The sequence below is a fragment of the Columba livia genome, chromosome 1 (genome assembly GCF_036013475.1).
Source record: "Columba livia isolate bColLiv1 breed racing homer chromosome 1, bColLiv1.pat.W.v2, whole genome shotgun sequence".
Taxonomy (NCBI): domain Eukaryota; kingdom Metazoa; phylum Chordata; class Aves; order Columbiformes; family Columbidae; genus Columba; species Columba livia.
In genome coordinates, this window is record NC_088602.1 from 180197806 (window position 1) to 180214235 (window position 16430).

General features: G+C 41.9%; 1 long non-coding RNA gene across 2 annotated transcripts; it reads left to right on the top strand.

Annotated features, from left to right (window-relative positions):
- Positions 1-3615: 3615 nt before the first annotated feature.
- On the top strand, positions 3616-8709 carry LOC110356990 (uncharacterized). Of its 2 annotated transcripts, none has more exons than XR_010469552.1 (3): positions 3616-4302; positions 4928-7381; positions 8569-8709. It is a non-coding gene; the product is annotated as an uncharacterized LOC110356990 (long non-coding RNA). The 2 variants fall into 2 exon arrangements; XR_002410395.2 differs by having other exon boundaries at positions 3621-4302; positions 7233-7381.
- Positions 8710-16430: the final 7721 nt, after the last annotated feature.

Below are 16430 nucleotides of genomic sequence, written 5' to 3' on the forward strand. Positions count from 1 at the left end.
GTGTTGCTCTGCTGAAACCAGTTGAGTTCCACAAATCTAAGCAGATTCTTTGCCATGACAAATCAGATCAGACACATGACAAGCACAGCACACTTTGGTTTAAACTACAGAGCTTGCTGAACTGCCTCATTCTCTGCAAGCTTTCACATCCCAGAACAACTTTTTATGGCATCATTTTATAAGTCTTTTCCCCTAGAGCACCAAATGAGGACACTCCTATCACTTCTGCTGCCATTGAAAAAGCACCTCACATAATTTATTGTCTTTCATTTGCTTGCAAAAAAGCAAGGAAGTTTCATTAAGTAGGTGGGAGAAGCTGAAGGCCCTTTTCACACTCACATGTTTTTTCTTTATTGCTGTTTGTACAGGTGCAACGAAAAAGACTCAGAGGGCGTATTCATAAAGACAGGACTTGAGAAATGCCACTTTAAATTGTTTGAAATCAAAGGTTTTGGTAGCTCATAAACAGGGAGCTATTTTTTCCCTAGGACTGCAAATCTAAATATAAGGATCCACCCTCGTACAAATACATTCAACGTACACATGTAACTGCCATTAACATAGTCTGGCCCTGTGGATTGTAAGAACAGGCCTTTTTCATTTCTGTTCACTGAGAATTTCAATATGAAGAAAGGAAAAAAAAAATAAAAGGGATTCTCATAATCAAGCAGCACATCCGTATGTTAAAATAAAATTATCCAATGAGGAGGTCAGGAAGCCTGTACTCCATCCAAGCTGACCAATTTAATGTTTGTTGTAAGCATCCTTCCAGACTAGCATCTGGAAATCTTAAATGAGCAGAGATAGACGTAGACACCCTTACACTCTGGGAAATAATTAAAGTTGGAATAAGAAAACGTTTGTGGACCAGATCATCAGCTGGTATAAATCAGCACTGCTCTAGTCATTCCAAAAAAGCAATGCCAGTTTATGCTAGAGTTAAAGCACTGGCTGGCTCCTGTAGCTTTCCTTTGTGATTAATTTCAGTGCAATCATTTGCTGGAACATGTTTTTGGACCAAGCTTCTTCAAGCATTACTTTTACAAATCTCTTGCGTGCTCTTGGACTGATGCCTGTAGCACACCCTTCTGTATTTGGTCTGCTTTTCTCCGACAGAAAGCTCAAGGTTTGGGACGTTTTTTAAATTCTATATTAAAAATAAGGCAAAATCAAAATTTTTGCTAAGCAGTTACTTTATACTTATATATACTTATATATATACTTATATATATACTTATATATATACTTATATATTTACTTATATATATACTTATATATTACTCTTGACTGTCTTCTATGGACCAACAGCACCTGACTTCTTCATTCTTTGCCACTCTTTGCCATTCTTTCCTTGGATTATCCTCACGGAAGCAGACATGACGCTGCCATGAAGTGCGATGGCTGCCTGTGCAGTTTCGCCCTGGCTGGCACCCACTCTCATAAGGCCCTGGAGGCGCCTGGCACCTGAGGAGCTGCCACAGCACAGGCCAGCACAGCCAGCTCTCCTACACCCTGCTTTTTGCAAGCCACTCTAGGAGGTCTCCAGAGCTGGAGTCTTTTGCCAGGGGAGGGTACACAGGTGGCCCTGTCAACTTTCCACTGGTGTCTCAAACCTGTCAAATTTTCCTCCCTGAATGCAGTGATCCTGATGAGCTCCCTCCCGCTGGGACTTCAAGCACCGCACCCGGTCTCCTGCCTGCCCCAGCAAACCCTGCATCACCCAGCCTAGGGCATCACAGATGGAGAGAGAAGCCACAGAACTGTACTGTGGCTGGAGAAGTGTTGCCAAGAGAGGCTGTGCACTCAAAGCCCCTTCACTGGAGCGTTTGTCTCCAATTTCCAGCTTCATGCCCAAGCACTCCATGGTGGGATGCAGCCAGGTCCTCTTGCAGAGAAGACGATTCCTGAGAAACCAGTCCAAGGGCATGTTTCACGTCCATCATGTGGCTCCCCAGCCATTCCATGCAACCAGGGCTGACACATCTTCTTTTCCATGTATAGACTGCAGAAAAAAAAAAGGGGCATATTACTTAAAACATTACCTGTTCATTTATACATTGCAACCAAACACACTTTGAAAACACATGGACACATGTGAATTAGCTTGTCGCAAATGCGCTGCCCTTCTTCTTCCCCAGCTGTCCTCTCTTCTTTCCCAGTGCCAGTCAGAACCTACGAACACAAGAAGAAATGTAGAGAACCTTTCTGTTCAAGGTCATGACTTATTTCAAGGCTAAGGTAGCTCTTAAAATAGTCTGCAACAGTGTCCCTCAGGTGTGGATGGTATTGCTCTTGCAGGAAGGAGGGCTCGCGAAAGAGTTCAGGACAGCAGCCTGCTGATAGATGGCAGCAGCTCATTCGTCCTTGGTCACCCACAGACAGCTCAAATTCTCCATTAAGGGGGATAAATGCAAGGCTGTACAACCTGCAAGTGTTCAAAGACAACAGGGACTTTCTAAGAACCCTTAAGTGTCAGCAGCACAAGACCACTGTGATTTTCAGCATTTAGAAAAACACAGAAGATTGTCTTTTTAGTGTTGTCCACGCTTCCTCTGCAGCAGCAACTCGCAGAATCCCTTCTTCTGGGTGCTGTTATTTTGGGTTCCCAGGTCTTGATTTGAAGAGCTATTAAGTACTCATACGGTTTTGAAATCTTCATCCTTAGAGATACTGTGATATGACTAGATATGACCTTGAAAGACCTGTTCTGATTTCAAACTTTAGTATAACTTCAAAATTGGCCCTGCTTTGAGCAGGGGGGTGGATCAGATGGTGCCTTCTAACCAGAATTATTCTCAGACAGCAGCTGCCACTGCAGTAAGTAGGAGCCCTGCCTTGAACAGATATGTGCTCCAAAAATCAGACATTTTATGCTCGGCACCCAAAATTATTTGGGACTTCTGAAAATACCACATTTAAACAGTGCATCTATAAAAGGGAACAAATAATGCCAACACAATTCACAGGTAGGGGTTAAAAATTACTTATGAATCACTCAGGTATTATTTAATAAGTATTGGTAAGACTCTGAGGAAATCAGCAATTTACTACTCAGACCAGGGCTTGGATAATAAAAAGGGACAAAGCACTTCATGGAGTCATGATGCTTAAACACAAGACTGAAAACTCATTCATTAAGCATTGTCCTGTGTTGCTCCTTTAATTCATGACTTCTATGGAGAAGGTAGTATGTCTTTGAGTAATTAAAAACTATAGCAAGCTTTAATTTTTTATTTTGCACTGATTAGCATTTATCTTCTGAAAATTAAGATTCAGCAGGCCATTCCAATCACCTAGATATAATTTCATATCTATATTGAAACAGTAATTTTTTGATATTGCCTTGTTTGGCCAAAGCTAAGCTTTAAGGTTATGAAAATGGAGGTCTGGAAGCCTACAGTTACAGCAGATGCCGTGAGCCTGAGTCAGAGTCAGTGACTAATATTGACAGGATGCTATGAAAACAGAAGAAAATGCTATGGAGTATCTGAGTGAAATCTACTTCGCTCAGCAATTAATGAGATTAAGAAGTCCCTTGAAGTAACAGAGATTTAATTTAACACATTTCTCATGGGTAACTACTGTGATAGCAGAAACAAACCTTCAAGACTAAAAATAGAAAGCATTCCTATTACAAGTTTTGCTTGAAGCTCAGAAAAGAAAATGCTGTGAGAACAAGGGAATGGGAATCTAATGAAAACATCTCTCTTTGCCTCTCTCTCTGCAATGCCATGCTGAGAAGCAGCACTTACTTTCTCCGACACACAGAAATCTTTGTGCCTGACAGATAGAACAGGAGATAAAAAGGATATAAAGCGTCTGGCTTTCCAATATGTACGTGGGATGATGATTTAAATTACAAAGTTTGAAGAATTTGGCACTCAGCAAATTTGGACCTTGCCCAGTTTTTTGTTTTTGCTTTTTTTTTTCCTCCTCAATAATAAGTTTAGAAAACATGAAAAAAAAAGAAATGTTTTCCCCTGTAACACAGCATTTAAACAACATCTGCACTTCTGAATGAGTTCAAAACACCTTCAGAATGAAAGGCTTTTCTCTTTGAACAGGGAAGAAACCCTTCCAGCATGCTCCAGCGGAGGGAAACTCTTGCAGAGATTGAGCTGTCTGGTTCCATTGTAAGGTTGCTGGCAGAGACCCCGCAGCAGAATTGACGGTGCATTAATTACCAGGCTCATGGGCTCTCTGACCCCACTCCACAACAACACGTACTGGCAATGGATCTGAGGAACGCTGGCATTATCCCAGTCCTGAAGACCTGAAGGCAAGTTGTCACCTGAACTACAGGTAAAGTGAAACATTTCACTGCACTAATGAAATACACATTTCTCTGGCATTCAGACTGTCTGGGAGGTAACTGTTTAATGTATTAGAAATTTCATTGCTAATATCTGACTTTAACAAACATGCTTACAGAACAGACAGACTTTCCAAAGTACTGTGGTTTGCAAATATTCACAATGCTGTTTTAATAACAGAGATATATTATCACGTATGGATTTTGCTCCTTATTAGTTGACAATGGGTCTTATTTACACTCCTTCAGTAGGAGAAAGTATCACCAATATAAGAGTGTTATGGCGTACAGTCCAAAACAGTGTTGGGCCCATAGAGAGTTGTGCTCCACATTAATTGTCCTGGCTTCAAGGGTAGAGAGAGAACAGTGCATCACAGTCATATCAGCAGGCATTTTTAGCAACTAGTCCTTTCAGATGCCTTATTTCAGCTGACTTAATTTGAATCACACTGCACCAGCTCACCGAAATTTGGAGAACTAGGATGATCAGTTCTGTATAAATTCTTTAAGGCTGTCTCAGTTTGTGCACTAAAAAGTTAAGCACTCACTCATTTCACTTGTGATCACTATCTAATTGATGCATTCCTGTCTTGCTTGATTGCGTTGCCATTTTAGCTCAAAATCAGCCACAACAGCTAAGAAGATGAGAGCCAGCAAATGACTTTTAACCAGCATCAGTTCCTTTGGTTATCAACTTTGACTATCAAACAATGACAGGCAAAGCCTTGGGATTGTATGCTGCTCTTCTTTATGAACAGGAAGGGCCGCTGAACTTGGCATCCACTAGAATAAGAGATCAGGTACCTGAAGTCCAAAGAAATATCATTTACAAACAATAAGCAACAGTAAAAGAAAACCTTCTAGCTCATTCTATATGTAATCCTTTGATCCAGGTAACATTTAAACCAATATTTGTCCCTGACAATTATTCCCACAGAGTGATTGTGCAAGCATTAGAGATTTTAACAATGTTTATATAAACAACATGAAATGCAAGATAAAGAACTTGTTAATTACATATCAGTTTTAAAGATACAAACGAATTGTTTAAGTCTTTCAAATCAAAGTTGTAATGGATTGCAGCTTAATATGTAGTCAAAATAAAGATTTGCGGAATATGATTTTTTTATGGCTTGTAGATCTTTTAAAAAATATTTTTAGAAATAAAGCATCCCATGATTAGCCCTTTCAATTACTGCATCACACAGTGTTTTTTACAGACTCTAATTATATCTTAGATTAAAATTCAAAACACCTGCTTTTGTGGATCAGACTAATTTCAGCCTCGAGTATTTTGATACAAAGAGCTATAATCAGTGAGAACCAGATGATTTCCTATTCTCTGTACCACACCTTCTCAGCAGAGTACAGCTAGAGATCTCTATTTCCTTCTTATTTTTTGTGTTATGTTATTACATCTTTTATTTAAAGATATGTATTTAATGCTGAATTATGTAGTATTTTTACTTAAATCAGATGAAATGCTTCAGGCAGATATTAGCTTTTAAAATAACAGTCATTTTGATTTTAAATAGCAGATGAATCGTGTAGCTTTCTTCTGTTAGTTTCCTTTTTCATTTCAGTGTAGGTAATATAGGTACTTTGTTCCTGGCTTTTAAGAACACGGCTCTTTTAAAACCCTGTAATTTAAGTTCGGGGATTTAAATGGGAACAAATACTTACTTGAAAGATAGTTTTTGATATGCTTGGTTCTCTGTTATTATTCTGTACACTTTAGGGGTGTGATCCAAAGTCCACAGAGTCAAGGGCAAGACATGCAGATTTCACTGGGCTTTGGGTCAGGCTCTAAATACTGTATGAAGGAAAAGGAAATAGTTGAATTGTCCCTGCAGATCCTACTACAGTAAAATAAGGGTATCTTTAACAGTATTCACTTTTTGATGAGCATAAGATGGGATCTGACTCTTTGCACAATTACACTAGTTTTAATCCAATACGACAACAAAGAGCCATGGCAGGGCACTGAATCCGGCCCATCAGAGTCCTCAAGGCCCTCCAGAGCAATACAGTTACTCTTAATTTTATGCAATACTTTCAAATAAAACTGTCTGCTGAATCTGTGGAGGTGGCCTGGCAGTTCTGCACCAGAGCTGCTTATTTTGTTTCTCCCCCATGCTGTGCTGTAACTTGCTACTTTGCTGTGTTGCAAGGGGCAGGTTTCTGAAGGCCCATGAAAAGCCACCTGGCTCTTGCTCCAGAGTATACTAATACAACAAAAATAGATTTAATGGCATGTCACATCAGAGTTAGAATGATCTTTTGGAAATTTAGCATTTTTATTCCCTGTGTTCCTCACTGTGATTAATTAGCTGTGAATGTATTTATAGATGTTTTTCTTCCCTTTTCCATGTTATACATTAGAGAGGTAGGAAAGGTAAGTTCTTTATGGAAAAATTCAAGCCCTCCACATGATAAAATGGCATATGTCCCTGGCATGTGCCAAACTCTTCTAGTTTTCCCTAAACATTTTAAGAAGTTTGTGCCTAAGTGCTGTACAGTGAGCTTTCCATCACCCGTGGACAGCTGTTCTGGTTTAAAATAAATGATCATGTGAGCCAGAGATATCCACTAGCATCTCACAGACAAGCCTAAGCTCCAGTTAACCCTCTGCACTGGGCTTTGCTGCATCCAGTATTTCCCAGTTTCTCACCCTACTTTCAGCTCTGTTCAGATCCGTGTAGCCAGCTCAGGTCTATGACTATTGTGGGAGGAGAGCATGTAGGAGCGTTGAGATGGCTCTGTGATGTTAGCCCCACACTCCCCTGCCTCTGGGAATGCCTCACCACCCCATCAAGGATGCACAGCACTGTGTCCCAGTTAGCAAATTGGTCTTATGAGGGGTAGGTTTGGGTCAAGGATCAGTTTTCTCTTTTGTTGTCCAGAGTTTCCTGTCTTGCAGGTATCTCAGGACCATTGAAGATGACTGCTTACCTCACTGTCAGCCTGCAGACTAGAGCAGAGCCCATCACCCATCAGCACTGAGAAAGCTTTGTACCCATAAGGAGAAAAGTGATTAACACCAGAGGCACTAAGAACAGCACAAATAATGTAAGTTTTGTGCATAGGAGCCAGGGTCTTTGTTCATAAAGTCTCACCTCTCTGCATGGCAGACACATGAAATTCCATGTCTGCCTAAAGGAGCTGAAGGGCTGGGCCAGCCTTGCTGAGATTTGAGCCAGCAGTTCCAGAGGGTCTAGGTGTTTGAAACATAGTGCTTACACCACTAAACTACCTCTTCACCTTTATTCAGCTGCTGCTACTGCTGTCAAAATAAACCACATGTTCTAAACGTATTTATCATGGGTTTGTGGTGGGTTGACCCTGGTTGAATACCAGGTGCCCACCAAAGCCACTCTATCGCTCCCCTCCTCAGGAGGTTGTAGCGTGGAGGGTGTTGGTGTCTTCTCCCAGGTAACAAGTGATAGGACAAGAGGAAATTGCCTCAAGTTGCACCAAGAGAGGTTTAGGTTGGATATTAGGAAAAACTTCTTCATGGAAAGGGTTGTCAGGAAGTGGAACAGGCTGCCCAGGGAGGCGTTGGAGTCACCATCCCTGAAGGTGTTTAAAAGTGTTTAGATGAGGTTCTTAGGGGCATGATTTACAGCTAGAATTAGGTTATGGTTGGACTCAATGATCCTGAGGGTCTTTCAACCGAAATGATTCTATGATTCTATGGACAGGGGAAAGAAAATATAACAAAGGGCTCATGGGTTGAGATAAGGACAGAGAGATCACTTACCAGTTACCATCAGAGGCAAAACAGATTTGACTTGGGGAAAATTAATTTAATTTATTACCAATCAAATCAGAATGGGACAATAAGAAAATAAAAGCTAAATTTTAAAACACTTTCCCCCCACCCCTCCCTTCTTCCAGGGCTCAAATTCACTCCTGATTTTCTCTACTTCCTCCCATTCAGCAGCACAGGGGGTGGGGAATGGGGCTTTTGGTCAGTTCATGACATGTCGTCTCTGCCGCTCCTTCCTTCTCATGGGGAGGACTCCTCATGCTCTTCTCTGCTCCAGCTGGGGTCCTTCCCACAGGAGACAGCCTTCCATGAACTTCTCCAATGTGACTCCTTCCCATGGGCTGCAGTTCTTCAGGAACAGCTCCAGCGTGGGTCCCTTCCACAGGCTGCAGTCCTTCAGGAACAGACTGCTCCAGCTTGGGTCCCCCACAGGATCACAAGTCCTGCCAGCAAACCTGCTCTAGCATGGGCTCCTCTCTCTCCACAGGCCCACGGGTCCTGCCAGGACCTTGCTCCAGCGCAGGCTTTCCACGCAGTCACAACCTCCTTCAGTCATCCATTTGCTCTAGTGCTGGGTCCTCCTCAGGCTGCAGGTGGATCTCTGCTCCATCATGGACCAATGTGGGCTGCAGGAAGACAACCAGCCTCACCATGGTATGCACCATGGGCTGCAGGGGAATCTCTGCTCCAGGAGGGGAATCCTGCCCCTCCTTCTTCACTGACCTTGGTGTCTGCAGAGCTGTTTCTCTCACACATTCTCACTCCTCTCTCTGACTGCAGTTTCTGTTTTGCAGGTTTCTCCCCCCCCCCCCTGCCTACTAAATTAGTTTTTAGAGAGTCGCTACCACTGCCATTGATGGGCTTGGCCTTGGCCAGTGGCAGGTCCGTCTTGGAGCCAGCTGGCATTGGCTCTGTTGGACACAGGGGAAACTTCTCACAGGTTTTCACAGAAGCCACCCCTGTAGCACCCTCACTACAGAAACCTTGCCATGTAAACTGAACACAGGATTTAAGATTACTTTTTTCGTGGAAGTCTTTTTTAAAGCAAGACAAAACCTTGTGATAGTCAAACTGCTTTTTTAGCCCCACAGCATGTGCATTATCTGCTTTTGCTTAAAAAGACCCCAACATTTTTCCATAGTAAAAATTAAAATGCAACTGATATTTTTAATTTGAAAGTCACAGCCATTATGAAAGTCTGCCTACCTTGAAGTAAGTGGAAACATTAGTAAATGAAAAAGATAAAAACATAGATGTTATTCAAAGGAATAAATAAATCAAGGCTGTGCACAAGCAGTAAGTGTCTTCTGTCTGACATGAGTCCTCAGAGAGCAATACTATGGCATTTTCCAGAATTAAATTGCATTATTATAAGAGCTTTAAATTAAGCTCCTAACTATGACCTTTAAACACGGTGATTGCCATTATGCCTGCTGAGGAGGTTGTGGAGGGTTTGGAAACCCTGTGCAAGATTGATGGGGTTTAATACATAATCAAGTACAGGTTCATTTATCACAGCTGTTGAACAGAGGAGCTAACACTGGCTTATCACAGGGAGCGCCCTCTCTCCTCTCCCAGACAAATCAGTGTTAGCAGTGGGAGGCAGGGCTTGTTAGTGCTTGGGAAAACAACACAGTGTCTTCCTGATGGGGCTGGAAGAGGACGTGGAGTTTAACAGCCATCTTCTTTAGAGAGTGACCAGGAACAAAACGTTTCCCCACCACTTGTGCAGAACCACACCTCAACAAAAGAAAACAGCTGATGTATAGTTTTTGTCTGATAGTATTACTATGGGCACTAACCAAAGAAAAAACATCCCAAAGATAGCTAAAGATAATAAGCCTAAAATGCAGTGGAAGTACATTCACTTAGACCAGGTAAAACCTCATACAGTGCACACTTAAAACAAAACTGTGTGCTAAAAAAAAAATAAGTAAAATACTTAAACAAGTGCACAGAGGTAAAAACCAAAATCTTGCTCTCCATAGCATTCTGCTAAAAACACTGTGAACAAATTCTGTTATCAAATGGGCCTACTGACATGTATATGGCTATCTCATACCTTATGTCTTACACACTGTCATATACCTATCTTATGTCTTACAAAATTATCTTCAAGCATGAGAAAATGAGACACTTTGGAGAAATAAAACAAGGCCCCCATGTACTGTATGGTTATGAAGTGTCAATTCTGCAAAAGTACTAATACAACCTATCCTGAAGCCTGTGAATTCTCATCACAGAAACCAAGGCTTTGGGTTAGTGCAGGAAAGAGAGGTCTGAGAGGGGCTGAATCGTCCTACCTCTCCTTGCAGGTCAGACATGACAGCCAGCAGCCTGACTCAGATGACTCTCCAAAGCAAGGTTAGAGTAAGTCAAGGCCCAAATAATCTACTATCCACACTGAAGGACCTCCTTCAGGCACACAGAGGGCTGACATTTCTCTGGAGCACCTGACTGTCCGAGGATGACGCCTCTGGTTCTTCTCTGCAGGAACCTCAGCTGTGAGCTCAGCCCCAGGAGCTCATACCTGGAGATGTCCCACTGCCCAGTCCTGCCGGTGCACCTGGCCAACCCTGGGCTTGGAAAGACCTAGTCCCTGCTGTCATGTCCACTCATCAAACACATAGCCTGAGCCCACAGGTTATTAAATACACCAAAAGCACCTCTGATATCTCCCACAAATATTTGTTGTGTGAAGGACTGTAATTTAAGCAACCAAGATGCAGTGTGGCAGCTGATTTTGGTGGATGTGTTGACAGGATTTCAAGTGGCTTAACCAGCATAAAATGTACTGTACTGATAATATTGTGCTGTAGTGTGTCAATAATATCTATTCTTTGGTTTTTTATTAGTTCAATTTCTAACCAGTCAATCAAGTAGAGATAGGCAAAGCCTGAAGCATCATTTTCCTATTTTAACACTGTATTAGGTCAAAAATTCCAAGATGTTCACTGGCTTTTGGACTAAAAAATGTATGAGCTTCAGATTCACATGGTCTAGCATCCAACGTTAGCTCTCTTTCCTACTTAGCCAAGCAGCTTTGAAGGCTGAAACCCAGACATTAAAAAAATGTGGAATTTAGACTCTGTGAATCTGAACTTCTGTAAAGATTACAGAAACAGGAAGTAAAAATGTTGGTAGGTTAAGTTATGTTTATCAAGGGAGTTAAACTATCCAACCACATTGGTCCTTCATACTATAGGATTATCATAGTTTTACGATTTTTTAATTTAATACCAGCATTAGTTTCCTGTAAGAGCCATCATTATTTAAATACATGACTGGCTGCACATATTTTGTCTTCTAGTTTCTCACAATTGTGGGAAAAAATAAGTTTTTTCGATAAAAAGTCACTATAGTATTGGTTACAACATGTGTAATAACTGTGTCCCAGTCTCAATTGCTCTCATTCTTTTCCTCTTTTATCAGGCATGACCTGACAAAGGTTTTGGGGTCCTTTGTCTTTGCTAGAAACTTAGACAAATTCCTTTCTACATACTCAACTGACATCTTTTGGCTGGGGAAGCATGAATTTGCTTTTGTAAAGGTGTTCTGGAGGAGTTCTGCAGACTCTTCAATTCTCATTTCCCCATCACAAATATTTTGTCACAGTATTTTTCACCAGGCTTGTTCTTTTCTTGACTTGTCCTATTATTTCAACAGTGGTGCAAATTGAGACATTAAACCCTGAAGCCTGTTTAGCTGCACATCTATGGCAAGTTCAAAGAAGAGCATTATAAACTTCTCCCTCTGCATTTCTGCATTTCACAATAACTTGCTTCAGGTGCAGCTGAGTGCTCCTTGTCTCTTGAGCTTTGTAGGTGAAGGTGGCATACATGCCCCTTCACTTACTGGACTCTGTTCTTAATTTCTCTGATGAACCAAAGTTATCTTAGCACTAGATTTAACATTAATACAGAACTGCTTCTGTTCTTTGCGTGGGATGCAAGATTTTTTCTCTTGATATCACATCCACTATGCAGATTCATCTTCCATTTACATGTGGAGGAAGAAAAAAGTGCATAAAACCACTCTTCCAAGTACAAAAACCTGTTCCCTTGTCCAGCTTAGGTCATAGGGAAAAAATGTTTGGTGGTTTTAGTCACCTTTCCAGAGCAAGCAAGCATGCACTTGTATAGCACAAGTAGTACTTGATATGCATTGCTATTAGTCACAGTACAAAAGCAGCTTTACAGACACTCATGACCAAGTCGTCTATCCAAGTGTTTCTTCCTGTAGACATCTGATCAAACTGAATGATTTTGATTACCTGCTCTGAAAATCTGCCTTGTATTTTCATTGTCTGCTTTTCTCACACTCTTTTGCTTGTGCACTTGCCATCACAATAGTGTACTTAAAATAAGATAATGTGTAGTCTTTTCTTAGGATCCTGTCCATCCTTATTTGGTTATCAATTATCTAATATCAAGCAATCAACCGGAAGCTGTCTGGGGAAAAAAAGATATCCTCCAGACTAGATGTTCAGCTGCAAGTCATGAAGTTGTTAGATCCTAAGTGTCTATAAAACTTGCAATGTGCCACAGAGAGTTGTCTGAAATACAGTTTATGACTCTGTTGAGGGTAACCCCTAGGCTGGGGATCCAACTGCTGCTTTTGGTTCAGAAGAATCAGCAACCAGCTCTGTGGAACAGTATGTATGTGAAGGCCAACAGCTGAATATCTTCTGCTGTCCTTTTGTTGTAACTGCCAGCCTCTGAGACACATCTTTGTACATTGTAGGAGTGGCACTGGAGGGCTCTGCGCACTTCAAAGATTCTTGGGCCTTATGCACCTAGTTTAGCACCTCCCAGAGTGATGTCTCCAGGCCCTCCCCTTTTTCCATGTGACTAGGACTTCTAGCTTCTAGTATCTCATTGGAGACCTTAAGAAAGTGTGTGAAGTCCCAGAACTGAAAGCATTCTGCAGCATATGTAGTTGGCAATCAGATGTGGGAATTACCAGCTTTTTGGGGGGCTTCCAAGAGTGGATCTGATGGCACACTGCCCCACCTCCCAATGTCATATAAATCATCAGTATGTCTTCTAGATCTACTTTGTCACTTAAATTTTGAAACATTAGAAGATACCAGACTCTTTCTTTTACTGGGAAAAAAAGACAAGAAGCACCTCAAGTTCAAGAAAGTTCTTTTAGAAATAATTTGGGGGTTTGTACTAAATATAATGTTGAGTTTTGAGATATTTTGTCATTTCTCCATGTGTCATATAGAACCATAGAATCATTGAGTGTCCTGAGTTGGAAGGGACCTACAAGGGTCATTGAGTCCAACACCTGTCCCTGCATATGACAACCCCATACTTCACACCATGTGTCTGAGGGTGTTGTCCAGTCTCTTCTTGAACACTGTCAGGCTTGGGGCTGTGACACCTCCCTGGGGAGCCTGTTCCATTGCTCCACCACCCTCTGAGTGAAGAACCTTTTCCTAATGTCCAGCCTAAACCTCCCCTGGCACATCTTCCTGCCATTCCCTCGGGTTCTGTCATTGGACACTAAAGAGAAGAGATCAGCACCTGTCCTTCCTGCTCCCCTTGTGAGGAAGCTGTAGACAACAATGAGGTCTCCCCTCAGTGTCCTCTTCTCCAGCCTGAACAAACAAGTGACTTTAGCTGCTTCTCACGGCTCTCCAAGCCTCTCCAAACCCTTCACCAGCTTCATAGCCCTCCTCTGGACACTCTTCAGTAGCTTAATATACTTTTTATCCTGTGGTACCCAGAACTGCACACAGAGCCCCAGGTGAGGCCACACCAGAGCAGAGCAGGACAATCACCTCTCTTACACAGCTGGCAATGCTGTACTTGATGCACCCAGGACATGATTGCCCTCTTGGCTGCCAGGGCACACTGTTGGCTCATGTTCAACTTGCTGTTGACCATAACCCCCAGATCCCCCTCTGCAGAGCTGCTTACCAGCAACTTATCCCCCAATCTGTACGTACAGCCAGGGTTGCTCTGTCCCAGGTGCAAAGTCCGGCACTTGCCCTTGTTGAATTTCATGCAGTTGATGAATACCCAGTTCTCCAGTTTGTCCAGATCCCTCTGCAGGGCCTCTCTACTCTCAAAACTGTCAATAGCTCCTCCAAATTTTGTGTCATTGGCAAACTGACTAAGTAATCCCTCAAATCCTGAGTCCAAGTCATTTATGAAGACATTGAAGAGCGCTGGCCCTAAGATGAATCCCTGCAGAACCCTGCTAATGACTGGTTGCCAGTCTGACAAAGCCCCATTTACTAGAGCACTTTGAGTCCTTATGTTATTTTCACAAGACAGAAATCATCATTCTCCCATTAACAGTGAAGCTTTAAAGTGGACAGTGTAAGACTTCATGGTCTGGATTTTGGATGCTTGAAGCTATATCTGTGCACAAAGTGATGAAATACATCCACGCATGTAAAAACTCCCAAGAGCTGTTTACACAAAGCTACCATGTCTTCCTGAGAAAGTACCAGCTTGCTGACTACTGGAAAATGGTGATGTCCTAGGAAAAAAATATCACTATAGTCTTCTGGGTTTGTCTACCTTTTCTCTAACCATCTGCTGCTGGAAACTATCACAGATGGTACACTGTTATGGACGGATCTTTGGTCTAATCTGGTAAAATTGGTCTTAAATCCCTGTGACTCTCCTCTCCTTTACTCTGATGTCATGCTGAGGTACCACCACTGTACTGCTATTAATTCAGTGCATTTACAGTCTCATAAAGCTGAACTAGTGAAGTGCAGAATTAAACCTGACAATGGCAGAACAGTAGTTTTTTGAGCTGTATTTGAAGAGTGGCTGAGCATGCTTTCACATGGCAAATTTACAGGCAATACCTGTTCATTTGTATGGTACCCCTCTTGTAGGGCAATACAACTTCTTCTTTGTAACTGCAGAAGTTCTTTAAGAATTTCCCTACAAAACAGCACTCATTTCTTGGTCAATGAGTTGCAGATTATTTATTACTTACTTAAGAATACATACCCCGAAGACAATTAAATGTTTCAAAACTAAAAAGCAAATTAAATTTAGGCTGAAAACCATTATGTACAGATACAAAAAACTTTTTGTCAGTAAACTTTTCATACAGTCACCCATAAATTCTATAGGTCTGATCCATGTTCTCCGCAGAGACTTTGATCTGCACAAATAACCTTATTGGACTATTGCACTCTCAGCATTTTGGTAAGAAATGGTTCTAAGCAGATCTATATTAAGGCAGTATTTTGATGCAAAGACAGAGGCATGAAATTATCTCCCTGCCTCTCGTCTCATGTGAAAACACTACCTGGAGAAAAGTAACAGCATGGACTCTGAATAACTCAGCTTGGGGTGCTAGAGCTTGGGCTCCTCACTGCCAGCGGTAGGGCCCCATCGCAGCAAAGGCTTCCAAAGGCTGCCCTGCCTCCACAAGTGCCAGAATGGATCCACACACTGGCTCCAGCCACAAGTGGACTCAAAGTAGTTGTTGTTCCCTCTCCCCCGGGAGCATTTTCAGAGGAACAGCTCAGAGGTAAGGGCTGAGGTTCCTGTGAACAGCCAGCCTCGCACCCGGAAGGACCAGAGGACAGCCATCTATAAAGGGTGATACTCATTAGCCACTTTTTGGATAAATTCCTCTCTGTTTCTGAGAGAATATTTACAGACAGTATCTCCTGAGCAACCTGCCAGTGACTGACACAGATACACATGGATTTTGTTTATTCTTGTCTGCCTTGGTTTTAAATCTTATACATGTCCTCTAGGCATGACTTTGATGATGATTTTTCTAGGGGAAAAAAAAGCCGAATATGTAACAAAGGAGTCATACATACATAAAGTAGCAAAGCATAAATCAAAGTCAGCCCCAGATATTTTTTTTTGAATGCCAAATACTTTAAGAAGCAAGATTCTGTTTCAATGGCTGTCTTGCCTTAGTTCTTGTCTACTTCAATTTAAGGGGCTTTTATTTCTGCATCATGACCTCCTCAGGAATTTAGTTACGTTGTGAAGTTTTATAACTGTAAAGGCAGAAAGCTAAGAGCTGTGAAACAGTTTCACAGCATCAACATTTCATCTTTTCCCCAGGAGTATATTAAAATGAGAGAGAGGCCATTTCTCTGTCTATCTGATGGGATGCTCTGTGTCACCTGCTACCATGACAAATCCAGTTCTCCGCCTTTTCCTGAGATGTGCTCACATGGAAGGACTGAAGCAAGATTCTGGGTGGGAAGTCATTTGCAAACATTTTTTTAATGGGCATGCATATATTTTTCCTCTCTTGCTGATCTCTGTGCTGAAGGTGTGTGGCACTGGCTCTACAGGGTTCTTGTGAAGAAGCAGCCAAAAGCACTTTCACTGTGGAAGACTGATC